Here is a 23,772-nt window from a genome sequence, read left to right as displayed (position 1 = left end):
ATACTAATAGAGTAAGATTAATTTGCAACTTCAGTACGTGAAGAAATCAAAGTTAAAGAATGAACACAGAAATGCAGATATATTTTTGTTAAAACAAATGCAATTAAAGAAAGATCAAAAGAGTATTTTACTGAGTTTCTCAATGCTGAAATTCACAAAAGCAATCGGCCTTTTTCCAGACAGCTGAGCCATTTGAAGAAGAATGAAATTGTGAAGAGCTTCAAGAGGCAATCAGAATACTGAGGAATAACAAAAGCACCAGGTGTGAGTAATCTTCACACTGAATTATCAATACCAAGAGTGGGAAAGCAAGTCTTTATATGGCTATTTGGTTGGTTTGAGTTTGGGGGAAAATTTCAAATATAAAAAAGAGATATATGCTGTATTTCAGTTTAAAAAATTAACAAAAATAATCCTTTCATTTCACAGAAAATTAGTCTTATGTTGGAGAATAGAATTTTGAAATTTGAGCTTAGAATGGTCTTTTGATAATCAGTTACATTACACCAGCATATTAAAAACATAGATATCTTCTACAAATATTGGGGAGGTTTTTTGTTTTGTTTTTGGCAGTGGTGCTGCTCTTCTTTTTAATTGTACCTAACACACATAATCTATTAAAACTGGGAACTTGAACAGTACTTTACTTCTGATATTAAGAATCTAAATATCTTCACAATTAAAAGCTCACCCCCTTTAAAGAGTAGCTACATCGAAAACAAGTGACTAACCTCCTGCCATATGGAATTTCATTGATTTCACTGAATTTCAGCAGTACAAAATTCTGCTTTTACTAGTGGGAGCCATGAAAGCAGATGAAGGGTAGCAGAGCACAGCAGAGCCTACTACCTGTCTGGCACCAAAGCCATCCTGCACAGATGGAAGAGGGATATGGTACAGGCTTCCAGGCTTCCACACCACACAGTTCACAGCTCTGTGGAGCAGTATAACAGTACATGCTGCTTAAAAACTATTTTGCTTCTGTCAGCAGGACTTCCATATGGGGACTGCCATGTTCCCACTGCATGGATTGCACCACGTGCTGCAGAATGTGCCTTTTACAGTCTTTTTAAGATCATGTCATGGTGGTCAGGCTTCATGTCTGTAATACCCTCACCTGGAGAGTTTTCAACTGACCGAGGAAATAAACATTTTTTTAGAACTCAGGTATAAAGGTTGGGCTTAGAATAGTATCATTATCTTGGCAGGCTCAACTCTGATTTTTTTTTGGTGTTGAATTTTAGGAGATTTTTTTTTTTGGGGGGGTGGTATATTTTTGGTTTTGTTTTGGGATTTTGGGGACTTGGAAGGGTTTGCACATCCTGCTTAGTCTGATTCTCAAGTTATTTAAATCCCTTTTTTTTCCCAGTAGGTGTTTGAACTGTTTGCCAAACGATATTCAAATAAAAATGTGTAAGACCTTTCCCATGAATCTTTAAGAAGTATGAATGATGGCTAAGTCATACACTAATAAAACTTGCAAGGTCAATTTTATTATACAAATGTGTAACAGACCGTGTAAATGGCAATTAAATCCTCAGTTTTTGAAAGTTGGGATATTGCTTTTTTCTTCAGACACTCTGTAGGGATTTCCACTGACACCCAGGGATCTCCACTGATATATATGGGAAAATATTTCAGCTTCTCATTAACAGAAACAGCAAAACAACAAAGGATAAGCTCTTACAGAGTAGTAAAATAGTACGGTACTAGTAAATACCACAATGCAGCACTGCCATGGCTATAACACGGCTATTAACAGATTAATTCAGATCCCATTTTGATATAAAGGTTGCAGTGAATACCATCACTCAACTATCTGATGAAATAAGGTACATGGAAAAATAGTATAATGTCTTAATTTTACTTTTTTTTTGCATGTGTTTATATACAAAGTTTTAACATCTGCAAAAAAGAGTCGGGGAAAACTGCAACTCCAGCTCTGCCCCGTTTATTCCAGCATCACACAGAGAGGATGACCCCCAGAGTAAGAAAGTTATTGTCTCATAGTATTTCACCAGGCTTTAAACCTACTTCTGAATCAATGCAACAAATCCATTTTCAATAAGGATTTTGAGGAAGATAGCTAGGTTAGAACCTAATAGAAAGTCCCAATATTATAATTCTGACCACTTTCAGTCCCACCCTTACAAGCAGTGTCACAGATAACACTTTCATTTATGATGGATATACTGGCTTGAGTTAGGCAGCACTGAGAGGTTTCATGTATCTTCAAATCACCCTTGCCATATTTATCATAATATTGACTATACACTACAGACTCCCCAGAAGGATTACAGGACAACTTTTTATACATCAGAAAAAGAATTGCAGACATCTGAGGTTAATTCTTTAATTCTTAAGTGTAAGGATAAGACAGTGCTTAAAAGCACTGTAACTGGTAAATCTTTGGCACAGGTAGGGAATGTGTTGAAGGAGAACATTGGTAAACATCTTTGTTTGCTAATTTACACCTTAGTTTTTCATCAGTGGGGTTTTTGGGTTTGATACCCCTTGGGGATTGCACAGTGCAGGGATTTTTCATTATATTGACAAAATTGAGTTTTGTCAGTAAAATCATACTTTTATCACTCGTTTCCCATGTCTTGTGGTGAGACAGTAATATAGTACTTTGTAAATGTGGCAGTAAATTAGTAATTCTTAAGTCATTAATTCTGCATTTACCTTAATTGTGTTACATTCATTTATGGATATTTATGGAGTTTTACTTTTTTACACTTGAAAAATGGTGTTATTTTTGAGATGGGTTTAAGAAGACTAAATTATCTTATTTTAGTGCAAATATTTTTGACATATAAAAATGGAAATTTTGCTTTGATTTGTGAATTAAGCAATTTTCATTTAAATGTCACTATGAATCATTTTAGAAATGGGAATAGTTGTTTTCCTTTTCCTTTAGATAATTCCATGCTCATGATCTAGAAATTAAATCACTAACCTCTTGATCTTTATTTTTGACTGAAGTTCAATAAGGGATTGGATAAATTCATAAAAGAGAGTCCATAGGTGGCTAATTAATATACTAATGGACAACCTTTAAATCAGGAAGCCCATAAAACACTGATTGCCATGAACTGAAATGGTTTACTAAAAAAAAAACCACCAAAGCCAAAGACTTAAGTTCTTTTCCCCAACACACTGCTCAGCACTGCTGGAGAGAGGTTTGGAGCTGTCTTATGGCTCTTACATGTTGACATTATAAGGTGTGACAACAGATCATTGCTGTGATCCTTTAAACAACTTGAAGTTATTAGATGAATGCTATGTTTTTGAAAGTAATTGGAGCTTATGATACAGTTATAATACAGTTGCTCTTATATTGCTATACTCTTATTTAAAAGATGGTATTTTATTTGAAAAAGTGCTACATGTTAAGGCTTTTGTCTTCTCATTCATCACCTGGTTTTCTGAGCTCAAATCTGTGTGATATAATGTCAGACACAACTGCCTGATGAACCTTCACCTTTTACTTTGCTGCCCAGAGCAAGAAGTGAACCACACAGAGGGCACTGACCGGGCTGCTTTTTGCAAACCCAGAGCAATGTGCAGGAGACAATCAGGGTATTGCGTGACAAAAGTAAAAGAAAAGTTCCTCAGAACTAAATCAACACAACCCCAAAATATCAAAAAAAAAAAAAAAAACCAGAGAGATGCCTTGGGTTTGAAACAGCCTGAGATCTTCGGGATTTTTTTCTGTCTTCTCTTAGGTTGTTGAAACTCAGCTTTGTTGCACATGAACGTTGATAGATGTGAGCAGATGGAAAAGAGATATATTTTACTGTAATACTAATCAAATATTGTTCACCTCTTTCAATCAGATCTACATGTCTGTGAGAATGCAGGCCGTATCCTACATTCTGTCCCTGGCTGCAGGTGACAGTTTTGAACTTTTCCCCAGTACCCTGTTCTCTATTCGAGGACACGATTAACTGAGAGAAATACATTTTATTACTCCATTTCTCTCCTGATGACTGTAATGCAATATATCAAATGAACACTTCTGAGAATTGTCTGCCATTTTTCATGGCTAAGGAGATGGCCTGTGTGGCTGGGAAGCTGTAGCAATGGAGATTAGTTAATTATTTTAGGCAATTCCAAGTGACAGTCTGCACCAAAGGGATTATCAGTGCCCTGATAGACTTCTTGAAGCCAGAAGCTATTGTAACTCTTGGTTTTAGAGTTTCATTGAAATTATTTAATTACCTTGGCTCTTCCTTTTTTTTTTTTCCTTTAAGTACATGTTCTCATTAAAAAAATAATATAAAATTCCTGATCACTCTTTTGTGTCTTTTGTACTGAACTCTGAGGCAATTAATGTGCTTGTTCCATGCTATATCAATACTGTCTGACACTTTCCTTCCCATATCCTCTGTGGTCTGACTGCCACCCTGCCAATGTTTGCTAGTTTTTTGAAGAATTTCTCCTGATTTTCTAATATTTTATTGGATGCTTTAATTTTTGACTGCTTCTTGATTGTCTTCCTTCGTCATGTTCAGTCCTCTATAAATTATTTTTCTGTAATCATGCTTAAGTCTACCTTGTTTGCACTGCTGGGTTGCTCATCATGTGGTGCTTCATGTTAGATTCTAGGCTGTTTACCCACTGCCTTGCTCTATAGATAATTTTAAACTATAATGATGTTTTTTCCTTTCTCCCATAATTCAACAAATTATTTTTCTTTACCATTGTAAACCTAATGAGATCAGCATTGACCTGATTTCATCTTTCAACTGTCCATTTATGCATATGACATATCTTATTAGACTTATGTGTTCATTGTGAGCAGATAAGGAAAACACGAAGCGTTTATTTTGTGAGTACCCTGAGGTGAAATTCCAGGAATAATTTTCATTTCTCTTGTCTCTTTGCTAAAGAACTAATGGCTGTAAGCCCTTATGGTGCTCATTGCTTTCAGTGCATGAGCTTGCAGGACAAACTGGAACCTCACAGCTGTCAATAGCAATGAAAAAGATGAAAAAGTCGCAAGACACATTTTGTGTATAAATAGGGTATTTATTTCGAAGTCAAAGGTTTGGAAAGAAGGTTTCTACCCTTTCAGAATGCTAGAAATGATGATTGAAGTGGCACCAGTTAAGAGAATGGATTGGATTGTAGCTGAAGCTACTTGGATTTTTGGTATTTCTTATACAAAATACTCAAATGAAGGTACAGTAGTTTGGTTAAGTTTGTTAGAATTAGCTTTTATATTTAGTCTATCCCTTAAGATAGCCACCATTGAATTTGCAGTGGTTCCAGCCGCTCCTTGTGTTTAGAACCAGGTTACTTTAATTTCTTTTTGCACTCTGGGTTTATTGATACCCATTTTAAATATCAGTTACTTAACAGTTGTGGTACCACGTCTGAAAAGTTTTAGTGCAGCAGGTCACTTCTTGTGAAGAAAAAGATTGTGTTGTAGGAACTGCAGGAAGAATAGAGGAGTTTATTAGAATATCTTATAAGATTAATTTGCTAATGAGTGGATTTGAGGTCAGTTTTTGTCATGAAGGTATAATCCAGAAGGAGTTTTGCAAGACTCATCTTTCTGTATGCGTATGGAATGTGAAAGTGAAATGGGTGAAACAGTGTAGTTGTGTCAGCATGCTCCCTGCTGATAGACTCAGGTGATGGCACAGAAAAGAATGTGGTTTTACTATAATATCAACAGAGAAATAGAGCGTACTTTAAAAATGTTTAACAAATAAAGTGATACAAACCAATGACTTTTATATTATGTGTTCCTAAAACATTTTTGTGTTACATATCATTGTGACACTGATAATATCTTAGAGTGCATGGCAGGTAGAGGAGAAACATTATCTCCTGGAATTGCAAAATCATTAAAGTTCAGCTGTTCCCACTGAGGATTCTGTAAGTTACAGGGGTGTAGGATGGTGTCAACACAAACTCTAGGTTTTCTTAATGACACAAGTAAAATATTTCATCTAAAATGGCAGAGCTAAGTCAAGCTCAGAAGCCTCTCATATATTATGCATGAATGAACGAAGCCTTAAATAGCTTCATTCCACAGCAGGGATGGTGAGAACTGTGGTATAACGTAGTGCTTCCTGTCAGAGGGACAACTGATCTTGCATTATTCTGATTATGTTGTAGAGCAGGACTCAGGAGGATGTGCAACATTTAAGGTGTAAATATAATGTTGTTCCAGAATTCAGATAAAGACATGAGATATATAAGCAGCCATAAACACAGTGCGTTTCTTCCAGTAGAATTTGGTGCCAGTCCTGTGGCAGAAGTTCCATTGGCATATCCATGCATTTGTTCTGTGCTCATACAAGGTAAGTCCATGCTGGCCACGTAAATCTTACAGGGCTGGAACCCTTGTGGGTGCCGATGTCAATGGTATACTTGATTTCTGGTTAATTTTAATTTGTTGCATTAAAAGTCTTCCAAGGCAGTTAAAAAGCAAGATAAACATGCAGACATTCACTGATTGGTGTCCTGCAAAAGCTGGTTTAAAGCTCTGGTGTAGAAAACCTTGTGATACCATATATAAAAAACTATTCATATTAAAAAAAAAACTAAAAAAAACCTTTTTAAATTTAAATAATGGGAAATGTTTTCTGTTTTATCATTGCTACTAGTATAAAGGAAAACTTCTCAGACAGGTTTTCCATGCAGTCTACAGATGGTGACAAGAATAATTTGATTTCAAAACCTCCTTAATCCTCTGCATTCAGTCTGTCATAGCTAACATATTGACTGAGTAATCCTCATTGCAATATGGACACTTGTCCAGACAGAAATTATTAATACCAGCAACTGATTTAGCAGAGGACTTGTACCAGCCTGCAACTGTAACTTTGAATTATTGCTAATGGGACTGAAATTAAGAAAGTGTTTTAGAGGAGAAATGTCTTCATTATCTGTTATAAATGTCTGTTATTTGGTTCCCCTTATTTGTCTTACAAAGCACTAATGCTTAAAAAGTGAAATGAGCAAGTGGTGTGGTGAGCGTTACTTCAGAAATTAATTGCACTGCAATGTGAAGTGGGCTGAACATTTGACTTCAGTCTAAAGTAAAAGAACATAAAGTTTTATCCTGGATGAAATTTCAATTAATCTGGTTTCAGTATTGGTTTCTTACAGTTCTTCTCTTGGGAGACAAGCAAGTACAACCCACTGGCATGTAAACAGCCCATAAAATTTAATTAAAATACAATGTTATTAATATAATTTTTGAGGTAAGATTTCTTTTTGCTGTGTTATTATTTTATTTCCATTTTTCCTTTAAAAACTCAGTATTTCTTCCTGTATAATTCTTTCTTTTGAAAATCCAACCTTCCTTTTTCTAGTAGTATTTTCACATGCTATTTATTTATGAAAAGTTGAGAATAGAAAGATTAAGCATGATTTTTATTCTTTTCTCTAGGTGCAGTAGTGTTAGGTAACTGGTTTGGTCTTCTGGTATTGCATCACATATGAATTAGATGATGCATATGATTTTAATTTTTTTCTTGGTGCAATATTCAAAACTTTAAAGTAACTAGGAAAAGGAATCATTCCTCACACTAGAATAAATAAAGAAAAATCTAACTAAACACTATTAATTTGCAATGTTGTATTTCACTTGCCTACTCTTACTTTTATATAGCTCCCAATATATTTTCAAATGTTTTACATGTTATCGCATTTGTGGTTAAAAGCTGTGAAATTGTTCCCTTTTTCCTTTCTTTCTTTGGGGAATTTGAGTACTCGGAGCCAAAATTAGTGTTTAGGTCATTAGAAAGACACTGCTGATATTGTATTTCATACTTAATGAATCTTTATTGGCATCTGGGTCTAACCTTGACTCTGCTTAGTGAATCATAACTTGGCAGTCTCTGAATAGGTGCTCCATTGTCCTATCAAATTCCAGCAGAGATAATTTGGCCATTCCCTGCAATTTCATAATAAGATGCAGTTTTGTGATGCCTAAAATCATAATAAAAATAAAATAATAATAATAAGTGCAAAATAAAAGTTACATTGGATTTAAACCCTGTAAACTTGATATGATGTTATTGTTAGTAAGGGTGATGTCCTCACTTCTCCATTTCTTCATCCTTAAAGATCTCAAGGCTTGGAGTGAACTTCAGAGTTTTCAATCTGTGCAACTTTTCAGGAGAAGAGAATAGAGAAATGACATTTTTATTTCATAAGATGTAAGGTGTAATAAGTTATAATGTACCCTGTGTGTGACAACTGAAAAGGAACTCATTTCCATGTTTTAACTTGCTGGAGAGCTCCCCATCCCCTTTATGGGGTGTGGGAAGCCCTTTCAGTGCTTAAGCCGTGTTAGACAGTGCTCTCTCCTGTAGCTTCTTCTCCATCTTGCCCAGTAATGCTGGATGGCACTTTGAGTATTTCTGCTCTTATTCCTTTTCATGCCAAAATAGGTAGCACAGTAGAGAAAAAACCTATTTGATTTGAAAAATGCTGAGATTCTGAGTTGACAGATAATAGAAAGCTTGATATGTTTTTTAAAAGTGAAATTACTGGGAAATTCTCATTTTCATTTAAGTAGAAACCCAGGGAAGACATTTCAAATCCTAGGACATAGATGATTATTTTTTATCAAAAAGTATGTGTGTTTCTAGTAGCTGAGTGCAGATGGTATTGTGCTGGAGTGAATGGCATCGTGATGCAAGAGTGAGGGAAGAGAAAATTTCATAAGCTTTCCCTTGGTGGTGACCAAGGTCTTATGGTCCAGGCAAGTGCTGCAGCAAGGGCAGCCACTGGCTCAGGTGTTCAACCTCCAGGTTTCTTCAGGTCAGGTTTGATACCTCAGAGCCTCACTCATGACTTGGTAGCTGTGTTCAGGTTTGTGCTGAGGCTTTTCACCTCATGCTTTTGGGTTTGCTAAAGGCCTCTGGGAACTCTCTAATTTCCTTGAAAGCTGTTTGCCAGTCTCCTAATTCACAATGCAGCTGCAGCTTCAGCAGCGTGAGGTTCAGGTCTTAGGGAGTCAATAATGAACTTTAAGAATTCAGAGAAGGGAAGCAAAGGCAACTGCAGGTGTGAATGACTTTATTGCACATGGATTATATACGTGTGGGATTCTTCATTCCTGAAAGAAAGAGAACAGAGGGGTGGGGTGTGAAAACTAGTCAGTAGCATCATAAATGATGGGGAGAACTGGAGGGCCAGCAGCTGCTCTGTTTTCCAGAGCAATGCCTTAAGGGGGGTTACTCAGTTCTTGTGAAGTCCCAGAGCTGCAGACTGGAAGCTTGGCACGGTACTCCTGAGGCATTATCGTCTACACTTAGATTGTTATTTCGTGCTTCCTTGGATTTCTTCTTTTGGCCACCTCTGAGACTGAATGCTGGTCTGGATGGACTCCACGCCCTTAGAGCACATACCTGCTCTCAGGTGTAAGAAGGCAGCTATAGCCGAGCTCTGGAGTAGCTACAGCCTGAAGAGGTCAGACTCAGCAGCTTGCTAGCAAGGAGGTAGATTTCTATGTAGAAAACTAAGTAAACTACATTGAAGTAAGAAAAAATCCAGTGCTGAGAAATTTCTCTTTCAGGGAAGGTGTTTTTCAAGGTCAGTTCTAATCTAGAATCCGTAACACCCAAATATGAGTATATGAATGAAGTTACCCAGAGCTTTGGCTGAGAGTCCAACGTTTCCCCATCGTGTTCAGAGGTCTTGCTCACCTGTACTAGAAATGCCATTCTCTTCTTGCACACACACACAAAAACCTGACAAGTTTTTAATCTAGTTAATTTTTGACAAAAGTCAGCTTTGTGTTTTTTGTTTCTACTTTAAATCAAACTCTGTTTTTAAACCTGAGGGCAATTTAATTTTCTTTAGTTTTGATGTATGTGCAGCTCTTGTACTGATGGTTTTGAGGGTTCATAAAGGACCTTTTTTTGCCCTCGGAAACTTGCCTTTGGCAAGAGATACTGTTGCAAAGTGGTCCCCAAGCAGCGTTTTGGATCTCTTTCTCATTTTAGTGATTAATCTGACTTTTGCCATAGGGCATACATAGTATTTCTGTTCTGTGGATGTTCCTTACAATTTGGAATATATCGTGACAGGTATGGTGTGATATAGGAGGAAAATGCTGAAAGCAAAGAATTTTGTGGGACTCAGGTGAAATGTGGAATACTGCAATCAAGAGAGAATATTTAGATGTCTCAAACTGTCAGGCAAAGTAGATATGTAGTGAATGCATATGTTCTGAGAATATCAAATCTGCTCATGTGCTACCTTCAAAGAGATACTTTAAAATAGGAATTGCAGCTGAAATTAATTCTGTATGGCACTTTCTACATCTTCTGGAATTGGCATCACATTTGCCTCAGAACAAGACAAAAACTAAGCAGAAATAGAGAGCTTCTGGAAGTGGTAAAACTCTCTCTGGAATTCTGGAACAGCAAAACTAGTAATAAGATTTGGTGTATCCTTTAATTTTAATACTCCTGTCTACTCTATCTGGAAATCACTTAATTAAAAAAGAAGGAAAGGAATACCACAAAGGCATTTATTAATTTTGGGGTAAGCTGTGTGAAATCTGTCAGTGTGAGTTTACCATATCCCTGAGATTCATTTTCTTTGGATTTGAAAATAAACCTTAAACCTTGAGGATGAAATGCCACCCTGGTTCATTTCATTACTTCCAGCAGATAATAAACCAGCCAGAATTAGCATTTCCCCCACAGCTGTGCTGCTTTCCCCAGGTAGCTGCCTGCTGAGGAGAGAGGCTGGTGAGCAGTGGTCTCTCCCATCCCTGTAGCTCTGCTCTGGTTGATCTCAGCCCTCTTGTACCAAGGAGGGATCTACGAATCTTTGGGCTCACTCTTTGGTCTGTTCCCGATAATTCCATGAATGCAACTACAGAAGATGTACCTGGGATATTAATCTTCTCGCATTTTAATAAGCAAGGCATACTGTTCCTCAACCTTCCCCCTCCACAGTGCACTTTCTCTGCTGCCTGAAGGAGCAGCTTGTTTGAGTTTGTTTTCCTCTCTCTGCGGTCAGGCTGTAGACACTGAGCTCTGTGATTTTTCTCTTGGACTGAAGGACAGAATTAATTGGCTTTGAAGTTTCCAAACCTGTATTTCTGAAGAGATTTTCAATGACTGACTGGGAAAGGGAGACTGTGTGGAAGCCAAATCACTCTGGAACCAGGGCAGCACTGGCTGGATCATACACCTGCTCTAAATTCCTCTGTTAGCACTCAATGTGAAATTGAAATTGGAATGATTTCCATATCTCTGATGGAACTGGCTCCTCTCAGTGCTGTTAAAGCATCTGTGTAGATGATGATTTTATCCTGGTAGCTCGCAGAAAGTACTCTGAAATCTATAAGTATTTATTTGCTTATTACCTCCTTAGGGAATCCAAAGGAATGAAATAACCCCAGCAGCACTGAATTCTCCAGAAAGACTCAGCAGCAGTCTGTGTACTCAGACAGCACGTGCTGACTCCTGTGCCAGTAGCTGCACTGTCCTGGTGATAGAGAGCTGTTTGCTACATGTCAGGCAAATTCCTTCACTTTAACCCTGTGTAAATTTGAAACTTGTAAAAACTGAAGATTTGCAATCATTTTTGAGGGAGTGATATTACCCTTGGCTTTCTTGAGTGGACTCTTAATCAGTAGGCAATGTGAATAGTGGGAAGGAACTTATTCTCTTGATCCCAAGGCTGGGGGATTCTGGTGGTGTTTTGTCTGGTGTTCCCAAACTCCTGAATCCTGATTTGCCAAAGGATGAATTTGAGCTTCTTGATGAATGTGTATTGTAAGTGATACTGACCACCTTCTACTTGCCTTCTAAACTCCTGGGATGGAGAAATCTGGGTTCTGACAGATACAGTTGCCGAGATCCCTGACTAAATTCCACACTTGGGACTCTGGGAAAATCAGCTTTCAAATTGCTGGTGGAGATTTGCAGATAGATGTGAGTAAATATGACATTCCTCTGTGAAGAGCCTCATTAGTGACTTCATTTCTGTGGTGTAGTGGACTGTTCCCCAGTAAAAGCCTGTGGGAGGTAGGTTTACCTTCCACAGGAGCAAAATGAACTCTAACAGGAATACATGGTCAATAGCCATGTTCCTTTTGGCCACTCCAAATACAAAGCACATTCCTTTGTTCTTGCTCTCTCCACTGTATGCAGTGTTAATATGTAGGATAAAAAAAGCATATGAATGACTGAAAAGTAATAGCTAAAAAGCAACACCAACTCAATATTACTAAAATTAAAAGGACACAGTGCCCATGTATCATCTTTTGGGACAAGGAGGAAGGGCTTATTTGTGACAAGTGGGAGGTTAGTGTGCTGCTGGTGTTTAACATGCTGACACTCCTGCAGTGTCAGAGGTAGTATAATATCCTGATTCAGGTTTGGGATGTGTCAGTATGAGCCTATCCATATTGACAAGCAAGCTAGCTTGCTACTCATTAACATCCCTTGTAGGTTGGGGTTTTTTTAAAGACAGATTGGTGTAAAATTCTCATTCTTGAAGTTGTTCAAAAATCTTTCTGGTTGCAAAATGTGATGTGAGGAGTGTGTGGTGTTTCATAATGTAAATGTGGTAATAGATGCAGGAAATGTTTCTAATATTTGATTTGTCTTTAACATGAAAGAATTTCACAATTTGTAATGTTTTAGACAATATTAATTGTAGTGGCAGAAATGTGTGTAAAATCTGTTAAATGAGCTGAAAACTAAATGACTCCAAGCTACTTTGGGGATATAAATAGTTAGACATCTCAGCAGAGCAAAACACATAATTTTTCAAGGTTTGATCTTTATACATAAACAGTATTTGAATATAGTAATTTTCATATAGAACTCAAGAACGTAATACTGCAATATAAGGTGGCTGAACAGCTATTTTTGTGCAGTATTACCAGTATGCCTGCAGCAAACAATTAGCTGTCTTACATTGCTAAGGTCTCTTTTTTTATCCTTTTAACTGTTGAACATGAAACAAAATACTGTCCATTTCAAAGAAGTTATACTTCCAAATAATTTTAGCTCTAGATTTGTTAAACACAAAAGAGAAATAAAAAAAAAACCAAACAAAACCACAAAAAACCAAACCAAACAAAAACAAAACCAAACCCCTGAGGTTTATTTCTTAATTTCTGAGGCTGAGTAATGTGATGCAAAAAGGGCGGCCTTGCACTGTGTGTTTCAGGGAAGGTGACTGTGCTGCCAAGGTTGTTAGAGAATTATGCATTTCACCTTTAAAGTGTTATCTGTCACTGCCACTATGGTTTATCATTAGCATATCCTTTGATACTTCCATGGCATCAGGAAAAACATAAACATAAACCAAAGTAAAGATGGGACTCATAAACAAAACAATATTGTTACAATGTTGCCTCACTTACTGTGGTAAATTTTTCTTCAGTTTTTCTGCAGTCTTTTGAAATGGAGATAAAATTATTTTAAGGACAGTGCAAACTTGTATCACAATGTAAATGATTTGGGAAACTAACCCAAGCCAGTATATCCATCATAAATGAAAGTGTTATCTGTGACACTGCTTGTAAGGGTGGGACTGAAAGTGGTCAGAATTATAATATTTCTCTGCAGCATAGCTTGTGCCTTTTGCTGCAGCACAGCTTGCTTCTGCAATTCCAGCTTCTTTGTAAAACAAGACTCGCAGGTACAGAGCAGTTGTTCCCTTTTTGCTTGCATATATTGTTTCCATTGTAATTTTTCATTGTTCTGAAATGACCCATCAAAAATACCAGGCACAAGATTTTTCTGTAATATAGTATTTCTGTAGTGCTTTGTGCCTCAATGATTGCTGTAATTTAAACCTTATAATAAAAAAAACAGATTAATCAATAAAATTTCAATTTATAGTATTAGTTTGGAGCTGTTTATTTCTTCCATGAAACACCTTTTTTGTTATGATTTACTCAAACAGTTTGTCCTCCTAGAGTAGTTGCACAGCATGGCCAGAAGCAATCATACAAGATATGCTGTGTTAGCTTAAATGACAGAGAAATGCATTTAGTCCAAGAATATGTAGCTGTATCTATTTATGTGGATGGTAAAATAAGCTATAAAGTGTTCTCTTTAATTTATTGTTTGTTCCCTTCAGAGTAACTAATTTTAAAACATATACCAAAGTTAATGTGGCATAATTACATGGCACGGAAATCAAGATGCCACCTGAAATAAATTACTACACTTGTTCTTACTATTGCCAAGCACCAAAGACAGAGCCAAATAACACAGTGTTTAAGAGAACATGACACAATATTCTTCCTTCCAAGCTTAAAATACCACAAAACCAAAATTCACACTTCTGCTCATACTACCCAGGAATTTTTAACTTTGTGTCACCTCAAAACAGAAAAGCAAACTCAAGCCCAGGTGCCAGGCTCTGTGCCTGCTCTCGCCCAAGTGCACAGCAGTGCTGCCTTACAGGGCTGTGGGCTCAGCTGTCCCTGCCACAAATCCTAATTCTACAACAGAAGTGTATCAAAATGCTTTTGGCTGTGTACATGGAAAGCATCACCTAGACATTTTCATGAAGCCTCACATTCAGAGTCCATCTTCGGAAGTGATTTGAAATCCATGAACGTGTTATTTTTAAGCACATTTTGATCAATCAGCAAAATTGATCACCAGCGAGACCATTGTTTTAGGAAGATTCTTTCCACCCCTCCTATCAGTCCTAAAGCTGGTTGATCTCCACTGTTTGTACTATCAGAATTTGAACACTATGAGGCTCAGGCTTCAGTTGGTTTGTACTGTTCCTGGGATGTTGCCCTTTTGCCTAGCAAAACTCTCAAATCTATCAATCATATTTTTCTGAAGCTCTAGAGATTCAGGTTACTAATTTGAAACATTTTTGATCAGACACCCACAGTCTGAGCTCAGAGCTCAGCTTTCTGCAGTTACCATACATAAACAATTGCTCACCTACAGAGGAGATGCTCACCTGCCAAGTACAGCATGAACAGCAAAACAGATTTAGCCCAGAAACACGTACTACATCAGACCTGAAGTGACTTAGACACAAGTGATAAGACAATTTCCCTAAACAGCTGCATAGCCACTAGAGAGCTTAAAAAAACATCCAAACAGGAAGATGGTTCAATATAGTTTAAAGTCATCACTGTGATTCCCACAAGAAAATAAAAAGCAGCAGTGTCCATCATATGATCTTATTCATTCCTATCGCCCATCTCCTTCCTATGCCTTGCTGTTGTAAGTATTTTTCATTGCACAATGAACAAAATTCTAATTACTCTAAGGGAAAGAAAGCCTCTCTTGGGTTTTTGTTTGGGGGTTTCTGGACTGGGTAATTATTCAGTCTTACGATTCTCAGACTACTCTGCATAGCCACGCAAAGCTTTGCCACAGTTCAGTGGAGGAAAAGTAAAGGAGAAAACCCAGAGGAGCAAGCACCAGAGAAAGCCAGAAAGGAGACTTCTTTCTCAAGAGCCATTGCCATAGCCAAAGTACAGGCTAAGACAATTCAGAAGTCTAATGCTAACAAACAAAACTTGAGCCTTTTTCTTGGTATTCAGCAAAAGGAAGATTAGTTTAAAACATTTGGAATTCTAGTTTCACCATCAAATCTGGTGTTTTATTGCAGCTGCATTTCACAGAGCTGTCAAAATACAGTCCAAAACAAGAACATTAACTAAATTTTCAGTCAAGTCAATCTCAAAATAAACCCCTGATTTTCCAGGAAAAAAAGAAAAGCAGCATCTCATCTCACTGCTTTTTCCTCCCAAAACTGTTTCACATAGCACCAACAGTGATAATCTTGAAGTCTTGATTTACTCTAACAGAAATTGTGATCACCTGAAATTCAGTGCAGCTGGGAAGAGTTTCTTTACCCCTACCCTCAGCAGCAGCTGCCTAGAACAATTAGAGAGCCTGTGCACTTCAAAAGCACGCTGCTACAGTCTGCTCAGTTTTCCAGCCTTAAAGAAACTGTACAAGTAGAAGAAGGAGCACAGTGGGCTTACTGTATAAATCTATAAAGTATAATTCTATTCAAACAAGAAGATAAAAGTAAATAGAAAAATGAGATCAGGCAGAATAACTTTTGAACCAGTAAGTGTTAAAAATCCAGAAGTTGAGAGACAAAGGAACTGTGCTGGCCAGTGCTGGGCAAGTTGGGAATACGTAATCAGCTGTTAGAGACATAACAAATTAACTAAACTGGGAGTATTTTAGATTAAGCAGGCATATTCCTACCTAATTACACTGAAGTCAAATAAACTCAAGAAAGGTGGGAGTAAAGAGGATAAATGGGGTATTTGCCCTCAGTTATCTGTGTAGGAGGCTCTTCTCTCTCAGTGGTGCTCCCAGGGCAGGTCAGGCTAAGCTGACACACCTGAGCTGGCACAGAACCCGCTGGAAGCAGGAAGAGCAGAGGGAAGAGTTAATGCTCTCAAACACTAATGAATTCTCTTTACAGCTCTTTTCATTGAAATGCTTCTGAGCACTTCAAAATGAAGAATCACACAGAGGTGATAGTCTCTCTCCTACTCAAAATATTGATAAATGACCATTCATTAAATCCCTCCAAGAAAGCTATTAACAGGCTCCTCCTCACTATTGCTCCTGGTGCTCCCTTACGCTCCACAGATAAAACAGAGGAGGTTGGCATTGTTCATTTAATGGAAAAAGGAGGCAGTGGCTTGAAAACCTGCTCTGTACAGATGCAGTTACACTAAACTGAGCATTCTTTTTAGGAAGATACGTTTTTTTAATCATCTAAACATTAAATTGAATGAGCATAAGGTGTCAGAAAATAGGCTGATGTTACATGAACATCAAGTAAGCTATAAGTGCATCTTCTCAAGAGAATATTTATAGTCAGTTAAAAATAAGTATCAATAAACCCTATAAAAGTGAGCTGACACCGAACATCATTTTTTTATGACTTAAAAGTACTGGTGCTTATTTTTATAATTCTAAAAAATAGATTCAATCATACACATTTACAAAATTAAAGAAGAATTATGATTGGAAATTGAACAGGTGACAGTTGTGCAAGTGGAATTAAATTTTAATTAAAACATTACTGTTTGAAGTGACTAGTTTAAATAACACATTGAACAGCAAGTTGGACAATATGACTACTTTTGTTAAGATAATTAATGTTAATGTAAAATATGCTAATAGTCTAAAGCAGTGATAAGAAAGAAGGATAAATGAGACTAATTTATCCTACTTCTTTCTTCCAAAACTACTTTACTGTTTCCTTCCTACTGTCTGGAAAGCTATTTTATGTTGATGGCAAAGACTAAACATTATGGCTGGATTTTCTCTCTGTCTGTATTTTCAGATAAGTGTTCTACAGTTGAATGCACTATCTTTAAATACTTTTTACTTCTCTTCTCAGCACTGAAAATGAGACCATCATAATTGTCTCCAGCAGAAATGCTTTTAAGTTTTCTCTAAAAGTCTTTATTTTCCTTCTTTTTATCCTAAGAATACTTTTTTTCCTAAAATACTTCTTTTTTCTAAATTTGAACTTCCAAAAAAATTCACTGAATTTCCTAAGACTAACTAGACCATGGATCATTTTTTTCTTTTACCATACAAACATACCAGAGTTTTAAAGAAGACGAAATTCAAAGATGATTCAAGTTGCTTCATTTTTTGTAGATATTTATTTCAAACTGCACCAAGACAATGAAAGCTCCACGCTTGCAGAGCCACAGCAGTATGCACTGTAGCAGTAATGCATCCAGGAACAGGAGCCCCTGGATACTGCACATACCAGGTGATGTACGTGACCCCCCGGAATTCTTGGCAAATACATATCATCCCCAAAAGATCTCCCTTGAGGTTTTCACTGGCTTTCTTCTCATTCTGTGAGTTTTTCAGGTTTCACCTCTTCCCTCCCACCTGTTTAAAGAACAGCTTTTTGCAGAACCAGCTGGATTTTAGGACATATAAGAGGTAAATATTTAATCAATGCACTTGGGCCCCTGCTATTATTCAGAGAGGTTTACAGAAAAAAAAAAAACCAACCTAACTTTCATTAAACCTATCTAGTCCATTGCACACATAGTACAGGTATGAGAAAATGGTGTACCTTTTTCTTTCATTTCTCTTGTTTCCCAGCAGCACCTGAGAACAGTTTGAGCTCTCACACCACAGCTCTGTGATGGGAACAAAGGTTAAGGAGAAGAGACGCCCACCTACACTACAATAAAAGTAAACATTTTTTCCCCTTTCAGTATTCCAGTAGTATCTGCTTATAAATACACAAGTCTGTTGAGAAACTCAAAGAACTAAAAAGCAAAGCAGCAACGTGTGATCTAGCTGATCTGCACTAGAATAGGTTTTCCAATTCTTTATTTGCTGAATATCCGAAATTCTACATATTTAGCAAAAACAACCATCAAGTCCAATCTGAATAAAGAAAAATATTTACTGAGCCTTTAAATATTCTCCAAACCATGACTGTCAAGGTTATGTATTATGCTACTGAATCCCCCCCACTGACTGTCAGTGGATTACTAACCATCTTTTCATTTTTCCAGTGTAGTCTAATTTGCAAAAAAGCAAAAACAAGGCTCTTAGTGCTTTCAAGAACAGAAATTTGTCACTGACACATAAAGGAGACCAGCAGAACTATGAGCAAAATTTAAGTGGCACTAAAATTAACCAGCAACAATTACGGTTAAAATACTAAATGTGAATACAAAAATATTGCTGCAAACCTTTAATTTGTCAGCAGTAATTAACACAACTGTAGCCATCTCTCCTTTCTTCATTATGTCTTTACTCTGTCAGTTAAAACTATTTATAGTAATACTGGGTTGATTCACCATAATTTCCCTCCACCCACAACCATTTATAATTTTTCCTTCAGTAATTTTATAAACTTAATGTTGAGGTTTTGGGGGTTTTTTCCTATTTCCATCTGCTGGTAAAAAACCACCAACTTTCTTACTATATTTATTTAAAAAAAAAAAAAAGTCAGAGGTCAGCACAGCCCCCACTGAGCAGCACAGTTTTAAAGAGTGCACATTGATATTCATTTTCTTTCTAATTCTGCAGATGCAAATTAGGTCAATGAAGGAAGTGAGTGGATAATGGAAAAGTGTTTATTCTACATTGTGAAACAGTGAGCCTAGAAAATGAATAAGTTTTGACATTTAAGATCTTTCTATTTCTACTATATTATATGAATATGAAATATGAATGATTATTTGCTTCTCTTCTTAAGAATGCCAGTCCCAATCTAGCCTTGATCAAAGTGATAGAAACCCAGAATAAAAGTACAATGTAATAAAATACACAGTGGGTATTCAAGTCGGCATACATTTAAAACAGACTCCAAAGAGTGGTTCAAAATTCACCTGGAATATTCCTCACTATTTCCTCAAATGGGAAAGAACTTACCACCAAGTTACACACTAAAAATTAGTTAAATTCCAAGTACACTCAAGAAAAAAGTACTTGGAGAGGGCTTGTAAATAAAAGCTACACTCATTGACTACAATATTCAGTATGAATTCTCTACTGAGCTTTCATAAACTCTCTCTATGGAAATATTCTGTAGTGCTCTGAATAAAGAAAATTCCTCTGTTTAGGAACTTTCTCAGCTTTGAAGTACTTGCCATGATCTCTGTGTTCACCAAGCCAAGTTCATATTGCACTCACCAACATCTGTTTTAAATAAAAATTAATTTATTGACCAGGACACTAATTTACCAGTATTTGCTTGGAAATATCTGAATGCAGTACGTGTTGTTTAATACTTTGCTTACGTACCTATGTACATATATATGCAGAAAACCAATAGTAAATTGCATCTGCTGATCTTGCACATATAAACCTCAAAATGCACGTGTCTAAAAATCTGTACCCTCATGTATATACATCCACAGCCTCAAATGTGCAAACCACATATGCATATGAATAAGCACAAACGTTTCAAACACATACATTACTTTAACTGTGTATGAAGAGTATCATCCTAATAGCATCTGAAAACATCTTAAAGACTGGTGTAAAAATCACCAGTGGAAAAAAATCCATTTCTCTTCATTGCAAATGTCTGTTAAATGTAAATGCTTATATTCTACTCCTTAGAAGAACATTTGTCTGCATGTGGAATTTCATGATAAAAAGCTTTAGAGTGCCAGGTTTCTCTAGATAAACCCCACTGGTTTACTGATGCATGAATGCACTGAAATTGAATTACTGTACAATAGCAATTACTTTTCACAGTACAGTTATAATGAGAATCAGCTTCACAATGAACACCAGGTAGCTACAGTAGGAAAAGTTAATAAAAAGAAGTCCCTTATTTGCATTTTCCATTGCAGCAATGGTAGTTACCTTAAAGAAAAATCATCCTTAATACTCCATTTGCCATCTTGCCAGTAAATCAACAATCATTTTTATAGGATCTCTTTATTTACAAAGAAAGACTAATGAAAATAGAAACTTAAATGCACAGCTGAAGTTTTAATAATAGCTTTTTGGATATTCCCTAATAACTTACTTATCTTTCATTTTGCTTTCTTTTTCCCTTCCCTCTAGCCTTCTTGGAATTTTCTTCCATTGTGCCAATAAGTAGGAAATGTTAAAGCACCAAATGAACAATTTTAATTCCATCCCTTTTTCAAGATCAAGTTTATTGCCATAGTCATTTGTTACTGAGCATTGTGTCATAGTGCTCCACTGCTGCTCAGTTTCATAAAACTTACAAAAAATTATTTAAAAAATCATGGGTAACTTTACATTAAGACTGATCAAGCACATTTCCTATGAGTGAAATCATTAAAAGTCCAGGAAAAGCATCTGCAGTAATGCCACAAGTGACAGCAGACTACACAAGGCTCTCAAAGAGTTTATTTGTGTTTGGCTGTAAAATTAAACCAACTGCTGAACAGTGCAGGAAACACTTCCATGTCTGCCACCTTATGGGCAGTAAGATTTTTCCCAACTTAAGTGTCATCATCTTAAAAGCAAATGGATACATCAACCTTTGTCACAGATAGAAACAAAACATCAGCAACACTGAATCAAAGCTGCTCTTCAGTGATTTTAATTTCACTCATGTCACAGATACCTCAGAATAAAACAAAGTTGCTTGCCTGAAATTCCATCAAGTAGGGCAGTATTAGGAAGGAAATGGTTAACAGGAATATCCTGAACTGACATAAACCTGAGGTAAATAGTGAACACTGGGGACAGGAGGGAAAGTTGCTTGCAAGGATTTCCATCAGTAAGTAGATGACAAAAGGTTATATAATTGGTTTAGTACTTTCAGTTTTCCATTTATCTTATGTATCTGACAGCATAAAAATAGGACATTCTGTGATAGGCTAATTGCATACTGAAGGGTAATTCAAACAGGGGATGGATATGACAAAAATCACACTGAACCAACTAATCACTATGAAAAGTGATGAGACAGAAAGATAAAAATTCAACCAGAATATTAAGGGGGAGGAGGGAGAAGAGAGTTCAAACGTGATAGTAGCTTTGAACAAGTTAATGTGTTTGAAAGTATAAAGCAAAACAAACCAAACCAACAAACAAACAAAAAACCCGAGGCCTTTCCAAGCTATCCTATTTCTATATTTCCTGGTCTTTCTTCTTGGCCTTTTCTACCAATCAAACATTTTATATGCTATGGCCTTCTGAATATTTGTCACAGATTGTTATATCTGCTAGAACCCAAAGAAGTACATTGCTTAAAATGTTTTATCTAAAAAGTATTTTAGATTAAACCACGGATATTGATGTCTACATGAAGCTAATACAATCAGTATTGTAGGGTAACAATTTCGGCTAACTGTGGAACATGTTTTCTGAGCCCTTGGATTTGAACCCTCACTATGGTAACACCATTATTTTAGGGCTAAGAGATATTTGTAGGGTACTTTTCATTCAGTATTTACCCCAACATATCCAACATACTACTCTGAACTCTATGTTTCAGTGCTCTTGCACAAGTTTCCATCAAAAGCTTACATCAAAATTGTATTATTTTAGAGGCAAGATGATCCGGTATCAGAGTGGAACAGAGATCTTAGGTCCATAGGAGTGTTGCAACTCCTATCTCCCTGCCCCAGATATGAGGAGAATATTAGTTATGATATACCACAGATGAAACTCCTGTGAAACCTGCACTGTACCAAAGGTTTTTGTACTTCTCAGGATATAAAGCACAAAACACTACTTACTACCAGAACGTAACAGGTCACTCACTACAGCTCTAGCAACCAAGATGGACCACTTTATGTAATTATGCAAAAATTAATTGCTCTATTGGAAAGTACACTGAACAGAGCATTTCTTAAAAGAAGTGACCCTGTCCAAACCAAGCTTTCAGCTTCCTTTCCAAAGATAGAAACCTTCCCTAGAAGGCTCTGGATTTCATTCACTTTTTCCAGCACTAAAATCCATTCATTCAATATTATACACATGGTTAAACTTCACAGAATTTGGGCCCATTTTTACTCAGAGCATGGTGGTCTATATTGATCCTACATTTTTTTCCTCCTTAGATAAACATACCATCTGTTTGAAGAGACCACACCTGTTCTAAACATTTGTTAGGAAGCTCTAATTGAGACACAAACTGCTGTTCCCCACCAACACTCCTCGCTCATGGAATTCTATTCCCTCACCAGCAAGTGTGCAGCTCACTGGTCACTTCTTGCTCCAAATAAGTGCAGCTCCAAGAATGATTTTTTCAAATTGTTATTATCTCAGGGGAGCAGTTTTCTCTGCTAAGGAACAAGGAAAAGAGTTCCCCCGGAGTCAATATCCTGCAGGCTTCTGGAAGCTGTTGAACACATATTAAAGTGTAGTTTTTCCTCTGAAAAACAGACTGTAAAAATAGCATTGTGGGGTTCCATGTTTATTGTCTTTCTCTGCTTCCCTGCCAAGCGCGCTCCATTTTACAAGCTGAAATATGTTTTACTTCACTGTCAGCCCAGAAAATTCAACCTCTAAAATGTAGCCAAATTCCTTCCTCCCTTTTGCACCATAACAAATAATACAAGACTGAAGGCGAAATTGTGTCTACAGTTACACAAATGGAATCCCTGTCCTCGGGTGATGCTTTCGGCTCTGCGGTTGAGACACAAATACCTTCAACTCAATTGAGCAGACAAGCCTGGCTGAAATGGAGTAGCTGCTGGTAAACAGCATCACCAGAATGTTCTGTTAGTTCGCTGATACAGGTGATGTAACAGGAACTACTGTTCCAGGCAGTCACCTCCATTTCTAGAAAAGAATAACGCAAAATGAAAACTACAACAGGAACATCAGTTATTCCTTAGGACCTGCAAGTTACAATGAGCTCCTATTTGATATAGTAAAACACAGAAGTCAGAATTTTTTCCTCTTTCTTGTGGTAAATCTAACAGGCATGAAAGCTACTGCAAAAGCAGGATCAGAATGGAGATTTTAGAAAAAAAAAAAACCAAACCAACCAAACAAATACACAAAAACTTACAGATGTACAGAAAGCTGTCTATAGTTACTTAAGGATCACTATTAAGTTGCCTGTAGAGTGATGTAGTACTTACCACAATTAAAGGAATTTTGTATTTAGTTCCATTTGAAGTCTTTGCTTGTTTTTCTTGATTTGAACTAAAAGACAGTTATTGAACTCAGATATTTCCCTGCAATACTATTTTTGTAAGAGTGAGCAGTGAAATTAAGTCTGCTTTGGTTGGATATTTTGAAATCTAACATTTTAATGCACAAGCATATGTAGTTATGTTTTACTGCACACAAATGATACCTTACAAACTCATATCAGAAATTGGTAGTC

The 23,772-nt window shown here is 36.7% G+C and overlaps 1 protein-coding gene across 8 annotated transcripts in view; it reads right to left on the bottom strand.

The window, feature by feature from the left end:
- The window catches only part of CACNA2D3 (calcium voltage-gated channel auxiliary subunit alpha2delta 3), a 484,187-nt gene that overhangs the window by 290,901 nt on the left and 169,514 nt on the right, over positions 1-23,772 (bottom strand). The window lies entirely within an intron of this gene.

Source organism: Corapipo altera, unplaced genomic scaffold (genome assembly GCF_003945725.1).
Source record: "Corapipo altera isolate COAL_440 unplaced genomic scaffold, ASM394572v1 55, whole genome shotgun sequence".
NCBI classification, from domain to species: domain Eukaryota; kingdom Metazoa; phylum Chordata; class Aves; order Passeriformes; family Pipridae; genus Corapipo; species Corapipo altera.
The sequence above is the reverse complement of the archived record's forward strand: the minus strand, read 5'-3'. Positions and strand labels throughout refer to the sequence as shown.